Source organism: Budorcas taxicolor, chromosome 22 (assembly GCF_023091745.1).
Source record: "Budorcas taxicolor isolate Tak-1 chromosome 22, Takin1.1, whole genome shotgun sequence".
Lineage (NCBI taxonomy): Eukaryota > Metazoa > Chordata > Mammalia > Artiodactyla > Bovidae > Budorcas > Budorcas taxicolor.
In genome coordinates, this window is record NC_068931.1 from 47,357,032 (window position 1) to 47,371,603 (window position 14,572).

The window sequence follows — 14,572 nt, forward strand, 5'->3', positions numbered from 1 at the left end:
CATGCACTGTGAGAGCTTGGGTCACCGGGCCTGGGTGTTGGTCCTGGGTCTGCCTCAAATTCATTGTGTGACTTTGGCCACGTGCCTTCTCTGGTCCTGAGTTTCTCCTCAATATGTGGGGCAGGGAGGCAAGAGGAAGCCTCACGCTTTAGTGCCTACAGCTGGGCAATGTGGGATGAAGGTATCAGTGTAACACGTACACAGCCCTCTACCCCAATTTCGTCTTCTCTCACGTCTTCTGTAGCCTGCCAATCCCTGCTGGGTCTGTTTCCCAAAGCTGCCAGGAGTACGCCAGGCTGTCCAGCATTACCCTGTTAAATGCTGGTCCCCCTTAGGGGTAGTGCTGTCAGCAGGCAGAGGGATGGCAAAGATGACTCCTGAATTCCCTCCAGCTTCTAGGTATTAGCTACTTAGCTCCTCAGCTCCTCTTATTTCCCAGACCCCTCCTACTCCATGTCAGCCATCTCTGCACACAAGGAATAAACATAAAAAATAAACCCCGAGTGAGCCCGGAACTGCAGTCAGTTGCTGGCCAGTGGCAGCTGCTGATCAAGGAGCACTGAGGACTGCCACTGGGCAAACCGGAGAAAAGTGCATTTCCCACGTGGTCAGCTGTCGGCATGTCCGGACCCGAGGCCGACGCAGAGGCAGGAAGGTGCAGAGACGGTGTGCCAGCTGGGCCCAGAGATCCATCAGCCAGGACAGCTCCAGGCCCGCCCTGTTCCTTCCCAAACCCGATCAGGGCTTCCCTCAGGGAGCTGGAACCTGGGTCCCAAGTGAGGGAGATGCAGAAGGCAGGGAAAGCAGCACCAGGGGTAACGGTGAGGTAGGTCCAGGGTTCAGGAGCAGCTGCCTACCCTTGGGCAAGAGCATTAATCATACCAAGCCTCCACCTCCTCATCTATAGAAGGGGAAACACACTTGTGAAGACCCGTAGGGCTGAGAGGGTTCATGAGTTAAGGAGACTGCCTGGCAGTGATAAACATAATCCAGGAACATAATCCATGTGTTCTGTTCTTTGCCACTCTATCTGTCTAACAGGTACTTCCCTCCACCTGCCCGCCCACCCCACCCCATGCATGGCCTGGGGTCACAGACCAGGAAAAGAAAGAAGTGAGAAGTGACTGGGAGGAATTCATAGAGAAAGAAAGAACAGCTCCCATTTACCGGATACTATAGGTGATCTGCGCTCTGCTAAACGCTCTGTAGTCTTTACTACCTCACTGAAAGTCCTCAGCAATCCTAGAGCAAGAAATTGAGACGCTGACAAGTTACTAACTTGCTCAAGCTGAGTTTTGACTTTGAATAATGTTAATGGTTTATGTATTCAAATTTAAATTAAGCCGGCCCTAAAATGGAATTCAAACAAACTACAGACAACTTCTGTAGAGTGCTGACTCTAGCCGTGCCATAGGATATACTCAAAGGACCAAAGAACTGCAAGAAAATCTTGAACTTAGCAGGCTTGTTGTTGGTAATGGTAGTGGAATGAGTTCCAAAATAATTCCGTGTGTGTTGTAGGACTGAGTAAATCAGTATGTACTGTTGATGTTTAGAGAAAAATCAGGGCTATCAAATGGAAGAAAAGAGCTATAAACATGGAATGGGAGGACAAGAAGAACCCTGTTGTGTGGTTTAGAATTAGAGGTGTCATTATGAATTCGTGATTTAAAAATATTTATGTATTTCGTACCACTCTCCACTAAAAGGAACAAGAAGCAACAAGACTCCAATAGTTATGACCACAGCTAATGTGCACTAAACAAAGCAGGGCTGGGGCAGCCAAAATACAAGGCAAGTCTGGAAGATAATGTTTTACCAGATCACAGGGGGACAAAAAGGACAAGGGAACCAGGGGATTCAACCGACCAAACCTGGGGCAATCTGAGCACCAAAAAGAAACAGACAGCAGGAATGAGGAACACATAATACAGCCACTGGGTGAAAAGCTGTTAGGGAATAGTAGTTAACCCTTGAACAACGTGAGGGGTAATTTATGCATAACTTACAGTTCACCCTCCACATCCAGGGTTCCTCCACATCCTTGGATTCAACCAACCACCAACTGTCTAGCACTGTAGTATCTACTACTGAAAAATATCCAATTATATGGACCCACGCAGTTCAAACCCACACTGTTCAAGGATGTTTAATCACTCAGGCTCAAATAATCACCCACAAATTAAGGTTCTCCATTAACTACAAATGAGATACTTTCCAGATACTTTTACAGTGGAGAAAATGGCCAAATAATCCCTTAACTGCCGGGAGCCAGCGTGAGGAACTCCTCCCATGGCAAAGGTCATGAGGAAGGAGGCTTCGGCATACACAAAGGCGGATTGAGCCTCAGGAAACCCCCTGTTCCCGAGCATCTACCCCCAAAACCAGAGTGTACCTACTTTACTGTTTCATGCTCTCACCTATACCTCTGACTTTACAGGGGGCTGACCCCCATTGCCTCTCTCGGAGAAGGAGTTAACTTACAGCTCCAAGTCAATAAAAATTCCTGGGCGTGACAAGAGCAGTTCAACTTACGAACTCCTCTGAAGGTTATCTAGCCTGCCTGTACAGGTTCGTCTGGCCACATGTGATTGTTTGCAGCCTCCCAGCCATGAGAGGCATGAGATGTTTTAGACTTACTAAAGGCAGATTCTTTCGGGAAGTTAGAAATTATTGGTTTAGTGGGTTGGTTAGGAATTATATTGTTGAAGGGTTTTTCATTTGTTGTGCCAATAATTGCTGCTAATTCCCTGCCCTTGGTGTGACAAGGGTGTTTCAGGTCAAACCTCTCCGCCAGCAGACTAGCTTGTGTGACAGGATTATCCATACTCCTGCCACTATGCACATGATTGTTTACTACCTCTCAACCATAAACAGCACAGAGAGTTTGGAGTATTTTGAAAATCTTAATTAGTATAGGGCTTTTTCTCATTGTTGAGTCAATGACTGCCCCCAGGCCTCCATATTCTTAGGCACCTGGGAATATATTAATCAATGTATTTGGAATATAGAAAAGGAAATATAGTAGTTTTTGATGTTAGCAATACTAGACTTTTTGATTTAATGAATTTTCTCTTTTGTTATAGATCACTGTACTTTGTTATAAATCACTGTGTCCTTGCTATGTAAAAATGTAACTTTATCACTATCTTAAGACTAAATAGATCTTTAGGGGAACATTGGTGAAGGGTTTTCATTTGTTGGGCTGATGTTTGCTGCTAAATCTCCATATTCCCTGCCCTTATAATGAATATAACTAGCATATAGGAGAAATAAGTATTAACCTTTAGGATTAATCATGTTAACCTCAGGTTAAATAAATTCCTTTCTTGATCGTAACCCAATACACCCTCACCCTAAAGGAATGCAACTTTATTTGGAGGGTGGTGCCTGGTTTAAGAAAAAACACCCTTGGAAAAAATAAGTTTTTTGGTTATCAGAAAGAAAGGGTCGTAAAATGTCAGCAGGTCTCATGGCCAGAAGATGATGTAAAACCCCTAAGACCTTTTTTTTACACATTTATGTGAAGCACCTGATTTTGATAAAGGTCAGGACTGCTGACCCCCGCGTGACTCTGTATTCATCCCTATGTATAACAAAAGGTATATAAGCAAACCTGAAAAATAAAGAAATGGGATCAGTTTCTGGAAAGACTGATTCTCCTGTGTCGTTTCTTTCTTGCTCCCCATTTTTCTGGCTGAATTTCCATCTGGTACGTGGGTACTCACCAAGCCTGCTAATTTTGCCTGGGCTTCTAAGATCGGACCGGGGAGGCCTCAGTGCCTCCTCTCCTTCGGGAGAACGGAAAGACACCTGTGGCCTACGTAGGTGGTGACTGGTATTCCATGTAAACCAAGTTATTCAGCCCCTTTTTCTCCACTAATTTTCCAATCTCTCTCTATATCTGTAATTAAATAAGTTTTTTCCTAGGACGGCGATTCCGTCCCCACTTTCGAATCACCCTGGGTCCACCGGGCCTGGACCCCAGCACTTAACCAAATGATTAAATTAACACCCTTAATAATGGGAGAAACTGACATTACATTCTTCCTGGGAAGACCTTTGTAGTAGTTCTGCCTTTGCCGAATTTCTGCCAAAAATGTTTAACACAAATCAATCATGGCAATTCCAAATTCTATAAAACTGGCTTGAACTTAAAAAAAAAAAAAAATCAATATCATAAAAGACAAAGAAGAGGCTGGGGAACTGTTTCAAATTAAAGATATGTGGAGACATGACAAATAAGTGCAATGCATGAGAGAGACATAAAACAAATAGAGCAAAATATTAACAATTAGAAAATTGTGGTGAAACACATATGACTTTCATTGTGCTATTTTTTTTTTACAAATTTTCAACTTCTGGAGGAAAATAAATTTTAAAAAGATCTCTTTTAAAAATGGGCTGAAGGCACAAGATGTTTTCATATCTAATAATAATCGTAATATAAAAATGAAAGTTGTATGTTTAGCCAGCCCCTAGTTTAAGATTAGAAAGAACACGGCTAATACTGCCGAGCCTCCTATATAAGCCCCTTTAGTTACATTTCCTTCCTACCTCCCAGAAGCAATTAACATAATGAATTTTGTGATAATCATTTTCTTGCTTTTCTTAATATTTTTACTTGTCACACAGCTTTAAATTAATGTCTTTTAACTCTATAAAAATGAGATCATAATTTTTCAGCTTTCACATTTTGCTCAACATTGTATTTCTGAAATTGATCCACATTGATGCCTGTCATTTTCCATCAAAACAAACACCAAATTTCCCCACTGGGATTCTGACTAGAACTGCACTGGATCTATAGAGCAGTATTGAGAGAACTGAACTCCCTACTATACTGAGCCATGGAACTTCTTTAAGATGATAAAAGAGTATTTGCTGCTGCTGCTGCTGCTGCTAAGTCACTTCAATCGTGTCCAACTCTGTGCGACCCCTACAGATAGCCAACATTAGACTTATCAGTAATATACTTATAAGTATATAACTTACACTTCTTACTATGATATCATGTATCAGTAATAAACTAAAAACAATGAGACAGCGAAAGACACAAGGATGTTACTTCCACCACTTCTATTTAACATTGCGAATGATACCCCAGCTAATGCAGTACGAGAAAAAGGTATAAGGATTGGAAAGAAGAAACAAAACTAACATTACTCATGATGAGTTGATTGTATATACAAAAATTCAGGAGTCTAAAACAAAGTAAAAAAGTATAGCAATTAACACTGGAAAATCACTATGTCACAAACAATTAGAAAACTAATTTTTAAAAAGGTATCACTTCTAGTAGTGTCAGAAAATACAGTTACCAGAAAGTCTAACAAGAGTCACTTCCATGGCAAAATTACAAAACCTCAATGAAAGACACAAAGAAGACTTAAATATATAGACAGATCTTTTAAAGGACCGAATATTATATAAACTTTCCTTTTTAATGACCAGGAGATTTAAAGCAATTCCAATCAAAATCCCACAAGGGTTCTGTGGAACTTGATAAGCTGATTCTAAAACACATACCAGTACAAATAGCCAAGATACTTCAGCCAAGATTGAAGAGAAGAAGATGGGAGCCTTGCATTTCCTAATATCCAGACAATTAATCAGGTCTTGTAACTAATTAAGATGTTGAGGTATTAGCAAATGAAGAGACAAACTGATCAACAGAACAGAGAACCAAAAAAACGACCCTTTTTGGGTCCTAACCCCAACCAGTGTGGAAGCTTGATATATGACGGAGATAGTATTTCAGATCAGTGAAGAAAGAAAAATGACTATCTGTAGCAGAAAAAAAAATGAAATTAGACTCCTATATCACACTGCATGTGATGTAGTGTGTCCCAAATGGCTCAGCAGTAAAGAATATGCCTGCCAATGCAGGAGATGCGGCTAGAGACTCAGGTTTGAGCCCTGGGTTGGGAAGATGCCCTGAAGAAGGAAATGGCAACCCAATTCAGTATTCTCGCCTGGAAAATCCCATGGACAGAGAAGACTAAAGGGCTACAGCCCAGGAGATCACGAAGAGTAGGACACAACTTAGCAACTGGGCATGCATCATCATACTACAGACACATTTCCCCCCCAAGATTAAACAACCACATGTTTAAGGGAAAACTGTAAAACTTTCAGATAGGAGAGTCTCTTCATGAACTGAGGGTAGGAATGGCTTTCTTGAGATATAAAAGCATAAAGGAATAAAGGAAAAAACAGATATTTCAACAGTACTGTGAAAAGAGAAAGAGAATAGAAATATATAGAGTGAAAAATAGATTTGCAACACATGTCAGAAAGGATCAGAGTCCAGGAAATATAAGCTATAAATATTGAGAAAAAGATAAACACTTAATAGTGTAAGTGTTAATAGCATAAAAAATGGCATAAGATCTCAATATACCCTTTACAAAACAGCAAATCTGAAACGAATTATACAGTGGAAGTGACAAATAGATTCAAGGCATTAGATCCGATAGGCAGAGTGCCTGAATAACTATGGACGGAGGTTCATGACATTGTACAGGAGGCAGGGATCAAGACCATCCCCAAGAAAAAGAAATGCAAAAAGGCAAAATGGTTATCTGACGAGGCCTTACAAATAGCTATGAATAGAAGAGAAGCAAGGCAAGGGAGAAAAGGAAAGATATACCCATCTGAATGCAGAGTTCCAAAGAATAGCAAGGAGAGATAAGAAAGCCCTTCTCAGCGATCAATGCAAAGAAACAGAGGAAAACAATAGAACGGGAAAGTCTAGAGATCTCTTCAAGAAAATTAGAGATACCAAGGGAACATTTCATGGAAAGATGAGCACAATAAAGGACAGAAATGGTATGGACCTAACAGAAGCAGAAGATATTAAGAAGAGGTGGCAAGAATACACAGAAGAACTGTACAAAAAAGATCTTCATGACCCAGAATACCACAATGGTGTGATCACCAGCCTAGAGCCAGGCATCCTGGAATGCAAAGTCAAGTGGGCCTTAGGAAGCATCACTACAAACAAAGCTAGTGGAGGTGATAGAATTCCAGAGCTATTTCAAATCCTAAAAGATGATGCTGTGAAAGTGCTGCACTCAATATGCCAGCAAATTTGGAAAACTCAACAGTGGCCACAGGACTGGAAAAGGTCAGTTTTCATTCCACTCCAAAGAAAGGCAATGCCAAAGAATGCTCAAACTACCACACAATTGTACTCATCTCACACGCGAGCAAAGTAATGCTCAAAATTCTCCAAGCCAGGCTTCAACAGTATGTGAACCGTGAACTTCCAGATGTTCAAGATGGTTTTAGAAAAGGCAAAGGAACCAGAGATCAAATTGCCAACATCCACTGGATCATCAAAAAAGCGAGAGTTCCAGAAAAACATCTACTTCTTCTTTATTGACTATGCCAAAGCCTTTGACTGTGTGGACCACAAGAAACTCTGGAAAACTCTTGAAGAGATAGGAATACCAGACCACCTGACCTGCCTCCTGAGAAATCTCTAAGCAGGTCAGGAAGCAAGAGTTAGAACTGGACATGGAACAACAGACTGGTTCCAAATTGGGAAAGAAGTACGTCAAGGCTGTATATTGTCACCCTGCTTATTTAACTTCTATGCAGAGTACATCATGAAAAACGCTGGGCTGGATGAAGCACAAGCTGGAATCAAGATTGCCAGGAGAAATATCAGTAACCTCAGATATGCAGATGACACCACCCTTATGGCAGAAAGAGAAGAACTAAACAGCCTCTTGATGAAAGTGAAAGAGGACAGTGAAAAAGTTCGCTTAAAGCTCAACATTCAGAAGACGAAGATCATGGCATCTCGTCCCATCACTTCATGGGAAATAGATGGGGAAACAGTGGAAACAGTGACAGACTTTATTTTCTTGGGCTCCCAAATCACTGCAGATGGTGACTGCAGCCATGAAATTAAAAGATGCTTATTCCTTGGATGCAAAGTTGTGACCAAACTAGACAGCATGTTAAAAAGCAGAGACATTACTTTGTCAAGAAAGGTCCATCTAGTCAAAGCTATGGTTTTTCCAGTAGTCACGTATGGATGTGAGAGTTGGACTATAAAGAAAGCTGAGGGCCGAAGAATTAATGCTTTTGAACTGTGGTGTTGGGGAAGACTCTTGAGAGTCCCTTGGACTGCAAGGAGATCCAACCAGTCCATCCTAAAGGAAATCAGTCCTGAATATTCATCGGAAGGACTGATGCTAAAGCTGAAACTTCAATACTTTGGCCACCTGATGCAAAGAACTGACTCATTTGAAAAGACCCTGATGCTGGGAAAGACTGAAGGCAGGAAGAGAAGGGGACAACAGAGGATGAGATGATTGGATGGTATCACTGACTTAATGGACAGGAGTTTGAGTAAACTCTGGGAGTTGGTGATGGAAGGGAAACCTGGCGTGCTGCAATCCATGGGGTCGCAGAGTCCAACATGACTGAGCGACTGAATGGAACTGAACTGAATAATCATCAACATATCCTTTACAAAAGAGCACATAAACAAATGAAGATTTTTAAAATACTCATTGGTAACCAAGGATATGCAAATTTAAAGCAGAATGAGATCACTGCAACAACAAAAAGATAGGCAAAATTTAAGTCAGAAAACATCAAAGGTTTTCAAAAGCATCTCCCTTTTATGGCTAAGTGAGAGAATAAACCAAACACTCATTTAGGAACCAATTTGGCATCACCATACTCTATGACCCAGCAGTTCCACTCCCAGGTATTAAATCCTAGAGATTTTTTCATACTCTGTCTTTAGATAAATGTCCAAAGCAGCACTGTGTGTAATAACCAGGTACTGGAAACAATACAAATGTCTATCAACAGCAGAATAAATTGTGGTGTATTCAAACACAGAATGCAAAAGGAGGTGGAAATGAATGACTACAATTACATTATCCTAGGTAACTCTCCAAAATCTTCCAAAGAGTGAAAGAAGCAAGTCACAAAAGAATACATGCCATGTTACAGCATACACAGGTGATAAAACTATGAGGAGGGAATGATTAAGGCAAGAGTGACAGACAGTGATTCTTGCAGGGGCTGGGCAGGAGATGCACACCAGGAGCACAAGGGTGCCTCTAAGGTCTTCTTGACCTAGACAGTGAGTACACAGTGTTTTTTAATTATTTAAAACTGACGTGTTTTGTGTACTCTTGTGTAGATGACATATTTCGCAATAAAAACTAGTCTTGCTATGTTTTAGTCATTTCTCATACATTTAATAGTCATAAAAAACTAAAATTTTCCAATTAATGTACATCAGTATAACAGCCCTCATCAAGTATTTTAAAATAAACCTCCGGTTCTATCCGTCTTTCATAATGAATCTGCAAGGGAGTGCAGAGACAATAAAAGATATTATGAGCTCTGGTTAATCAAGATTCCATTGCAAAATCCTTTCTTTTATAACAGTCTTCATCAGTTCAGTTGCTCAGTCCTGTCCAACTCTTATGTTATTCTATTTCTGATCTTTATTGTGACCTTGAAATGGAGCATTACATCAATAACAGCACCAACGATAAACCTGCCTGAGAGGGGAAGAAGCAACTTGTTAGGCAAAAGACTAGATTGTTCCAAGTGACTCTATTTAGACGTGTGACAATTAAAGGATTCTTTAAAATACACTGCATCACTAACGGTAAGAATATGGTAAATCAACCCTGAATATTCATTGGAAGGACTATTGCTGAAGCTCCAATACTTTGGCCACCTGGAGCAAAGAGCTGAATCATTGGAAAAGACCCTTAGGCTGGGCAAGATTGAAGACAAAAGGAGAAGCAGGTGAGGATGAGATGGTTAGATAGCATCACCAACTCAATGGACATGAATTTGAGAAAACACTGGGAGGACAGAGGAGCCTGGCATGCTATACAGTCCATGGAGTCACGGAGTTCCACACGACTCAGTGGCTGAACAACAAATCCGAACTACAAGTTAGTACTTGATAAACTGCAAGATCTTAGTATCACTCCAGAAAATTGCACAGGCTTCAAAGGTGGTCCTTGTTTCTTCATATAAGTCCATGTCCCACCATCTCCCATGGCTTGAACAAGTTATGTGAGAGACACAAGAATCATCATCAATTGATACTGGTACATATTCGATGAAAAGAAGAAAGGTAAAAATTCTCTCATCCCCAAAAGAACTTTCAAGATACTTCAGAGAATATCTCCCCCCGAATATCCCTGGGGCTTCTCAATCCAAGTTCTTGTTATCCTCCAGAAGCTACTCTTCATCCTGCGACCCTTATGCGTGAATGGCAGCACCATCAACGTAGATGTAACCACCAGACTGTCTCAAGCCTTCCTCCCAATCAGTCAAAGGCCAAATCATATCATTGCTACCTCCTGTACAGTCTTAAATCCACTCACTTCCTTTCACTGTTATCCAAATTATCTTGGCTTTTGAAATCATCATCTCTCATCTAGACTATACCAACAACTTTATGTCGTCTTTGCTTGGAATCATCTTCCTACTTCTAGCTCTTATAACTGGAACGATTCCACGAACAGGGCTCTTTCTGCATTAACTCAACCGCGATCCCCTCCTCCTTCTCCTGAGGAGGACAGATCACGCACCCTCCGCCAGCGCGAGGTTCAGCGCCTGGCAAACGCCAGACAGACTGGAAGAGACGCGGGCTTCGAAATACATTCCAGGGGCAAGTTCCTGGAACGACCAACGCCCCAGAGCCGCTCACCCAGAGCTAGCAGGCCGGGCGGAAGCGCTGCTGGGCGGTGCCGCGTCGAAGGCCGTCCCGGCCGAGAGGGCTGGGCGAGCCTCACCCAGCGAGCGCGCGGGTTGGTGCGGGCGCCAGGAGGGTGGCGGCCTAGAGATGCCACCGCTTATGTCCTCAGCTTCCTCACAAAGAAAGGAAGCCCCCAGACGGGCGGGCGCTCGCCCGTTCCACAGCGGCTCCTCACCGGGCTCGCAGAGCCGTTCTCAGCAAAGGCGAAGGCCTGGCTAGCGGAGAAGTCAGCACGGCCGCGCCCCTCCACCGCGTCCTTGCCCCGGACGCCCAGAGCGCCGGGGAAGCGTCCCGACGACGCCGGAAACAGGACCTGGGCTGCGCCGGAAGTCCCGCCTCCCCGCAAACGTCTCCGCCCCGTCCGCCCTGGGTTAATTTCCCGTTTCCTTTGCGAGCTGACGGGTCTAGTGCTACCTCGTTATCCTGTAACAGAGTAAGTGGTTGCTGCTGCTGCTGCTGCTAAGTCGCTTCAGTCGTGTCCGACTCTGTGCGACCCCATAGACGGCAGCCCACCAGGCTCCCCCATCCCTGGGATTCTCCAGGCAAGAACACTGGAGTGGGTTGCCATTTCCTTCTCCAATGCATGAAAGTGAAAAGTGAAAGTGCAGTCGCTCAGTCGTGTCTGACTCTTAGCGACCCGATGGACTGCAGCCCACCAGGCGAGTCCTGCGTCCATGGAATTTTCCAGGCAAGAGTAATGGAGTGGGGTGCCACTGCCTTCTCCCGAGTAAGTGGTTATCGAGACCTAATCCTTTTAAGTGGGGGCCCTGCTGGGCTTGAATTAAGCAGGAAAAACAAAAACTTCTTTTGTCCAGTAGGCAATTTCTCGTTCCACAGCAGTGTTGTCAAACCAAGTTACTATTACCTTTCTTTGCGCCATCGTCGCTTACTCTGCCACGTCAGTGAGACAGCCTTCACAACAGACCAAAAAGGGGTTGGGGGAAGGGGTCGTGACTTTACTTGAAATGCCAGCAGACCGAGAATGTGGCTGACTGGGGTCCCAAAGAACTGTTTTACCTGAATTAGAATTCAGGCTTATTTTACTCTGAAAGAAGAGGGGATGTGGGCTGTTGTGAACTTATTGGTGCCTCGGGAGACCCCAAAAGGGGATGCGATAATCCTTTGTTGTTTCAGTCAGGTCATCAGTTCAGTTCAATCGCTCAGTCGAGTCCGACTCTGCGACCCCATGAATCGCAGCACGCCAGGCCTCTCTGTCCATCACCATCTCCCGGAGTTCACTCAGACTCACGTCCATCGAGTCGGTGATGCCATCCAACCATCTCATCCTCTGTCGTCCCCTTCTCCTCCTGCCCCCAATCCCTCCCAGCATCAGAGTCGTTTCCAATGAGACAACTCTTTGCATGAGGTGGCCAAAGTATTGGAGTTTCAGCTTCAGCATCAGTCCTTTCAATGAACGCCCACGACTGATCTCCTTTAGGATGGACTGGTAGGATCTCCTTGCAGTCCAAGGGACTCTCAAGGGTCCTCCAACACCACAGTTCAAAAGCATCAATTCTTCGGTGCTCAGCTTTCTTCACAGTCCAACTCTCACATCAGGTCATCATGTTCCTGTAAACCTCCAACTTGAGACAAATGTTATTCTCTGTTATGCAACTTTTTATCTCTATATACCTTGACATGGCAAGCCTGGGAGGAGGAACCTTTGAAAATGGACTATATATTTCAGGCTGTGGGCAACAATCCTTTACAAAGGTTCAGAGTCAACATGACTAAGCACAGACAACAGAGCACAAAGGTTAAAGGAACAGATCCAACATGGAATTAGCTTTTTTCCGGTTACACTTCTCACCCATTCTGGACTTATCTCGGAAGTCATCTCCTTGATACTGCCCTTGGAACACCCAGTCTCTGAAGCAGTTTCCTGCTTTACTACTTGAATACCATCTGGCACTCATTGCTGTCTTTTATTAACCACTACCACTGACAGAAATGTCCCTTTTCCAGCATAAACTTACTCCAAAACTTTATGCTGGCAAGTTTCCTGCCCTGCCTCTCTAAGGAACAGATGAGACGGGTCTTGCCTGTTATCCCTAGGGGAGCAACATCTTGGGATATGTAGAACCACTTCACTCACTGCTTCCTTTCCATACACGTTGGGAACCTCCACTCATCTCTCTTTGATCTAACTAAACCCCTTGAGTGCAGAGATGGTCATCCTAGGCATTCTATATGAAAACGACTAAATGAAAAGCTTTTAAGAGCAGTCTGACATCAATTTACACATATGAAACCCCTTGACAAAACTGCTGCTCTACGCTTGACTGGGGACTCATTTACTGCTAGAACACCCACATCCCCTCTGCCCACTGCTGCAGTCAGCCTGTCGTAAGCCCTAACCCTTTCTGATCCCTGAACTAGGGACCCTTTGCTTTTCTTCCTCACTGGGACTGCAGGTTGCTTTCATCTTATATTTGTTAAGTCAAAGTTTTCTGCTGGAGGGCCAGTAGAAGGAAATGTAAACTATTCCTAGTTGCACCTTCAGAACTAGGAGCCGTGTGTGTTTGATCAAATTAAACCACCACCGAAGGATTTTAAGTAGGTAATATCAAAGCATGTATTTTTTTAAACACTTACTTTGGCTGAAATATGGAACAGATGGGAGAGGTGCCAAAATGTATGTGAGACTGGATAAGAATTTTACTGCAGGGCTACAAGAGAGATGCTTAAACTGTGTGGAAACAAAGCAAACAAATTCAAGATCTTTAGGAGGTAAGCAGTCAGAAATTGGTGGAAGATTAGGTTAAGGGTAAGGGAGAGGAAGGCGTCAAGGTGGATTACTAGGTTCCTGGGTTTGGGCAATTGGGTGGTATGGTGTCTTTCACTGAGATGTGGAATAATAGACCATGACTAATGGCTTCCTCTTCACAAAAGATTCAAATGACTTTGCCTGCCAAAGGGCAAGATGAGTCAAGATGGGATGGGACCTCAAAAGAAAAAAATGGGACAAAACCCCAGAGGAGTAGAGATGTAAATAAGACAGTATCAGAACTAGAATAAAAGGAATAGAATTCCTAAACTTAAATTCATCATGGGTATCTAATTTATCTTGATCATGACTGTCTGTGGATACTGTCCAGTATGTGTCCCAGGACCTTGTGTTTTCACAGTATCTGACATCTAATGACCAATCAGAGGCCAAGGAAAATTTTAGCAAAAAAGATTTCCATTATGCTTGGTATCAAAATTTTATTATTGGTAATAACTTTGCTTACAAGTCAGTAGGAAAGTAACTTATTTCACACACACAAAACATTTCAGAACATCTTTTTTATCTAGGATCAAAGGTTAGTGACCTGGTAAAGATGACTCGCGTGCGCATGCATGCGCTATATACATATATATATATATATATACACACACACAACACACACACATATATATATATGAAATCTGTAACAGACGTCTGGTCTGAAACAATTATTGACCAGTTTTACAGATGAAGCAACCAAAACAACTGAGGTCTTAGGAAGTTTATTTAAGCCATATGATAAATAGTTCTGGCTGATATACTAGCAATATCCTGCCTCCTGTTTCACTCAAATATATTGCCTTGTCTCAGGTCACTTCATGAGTATAGACATATATACACACAAGTGATAACAAATATCTACAGGGCATAGATCACCATGCCTACTCTACAAAAAGCAGGGTTTGTTTTTTTTTTTAATACTTCATATTTTTGAAAGCTTAGGGTTTGGTGGAAGAACCTTAGGAAGCTTGTTAAGAGTGGATGCTGAACAGTGGGCCTATGAGTCTCATTCCTGCTTCAACTGATATACAAAAATGGACCTGCTC

General features: G+C 42.8%; 1 protein-coding gene across 2 annotated transcripts in view; it reads right to left on the minus strand.

Annotated features, from left to right (window-relative positions):
* HDHD2 (haloacid dehalogenase like hydrolase domain containing 2) overlaps window positions 1-11,052 on the minus strand; it is a 43,589-nt gene extending 32,537 nt beyond the window's left edge. Inside the window, exon 1 of one of the 2 annotated variants that reach the window (XM_052660336.1) lies at window positions 10,932-11,052. The gene's annotated coding sequence lies outside the window, so the exon portion shown is untranslated. Of the gene's footprint in view, window positions 1-10,708 lie in introns of both variants that reach the window. The other variant, XM_052660337.1, reaches the window with a different exon arrangement.
* Between the last annotated feature and the right edge of the window lie 3,520 nt (window positions 11,053-14,572).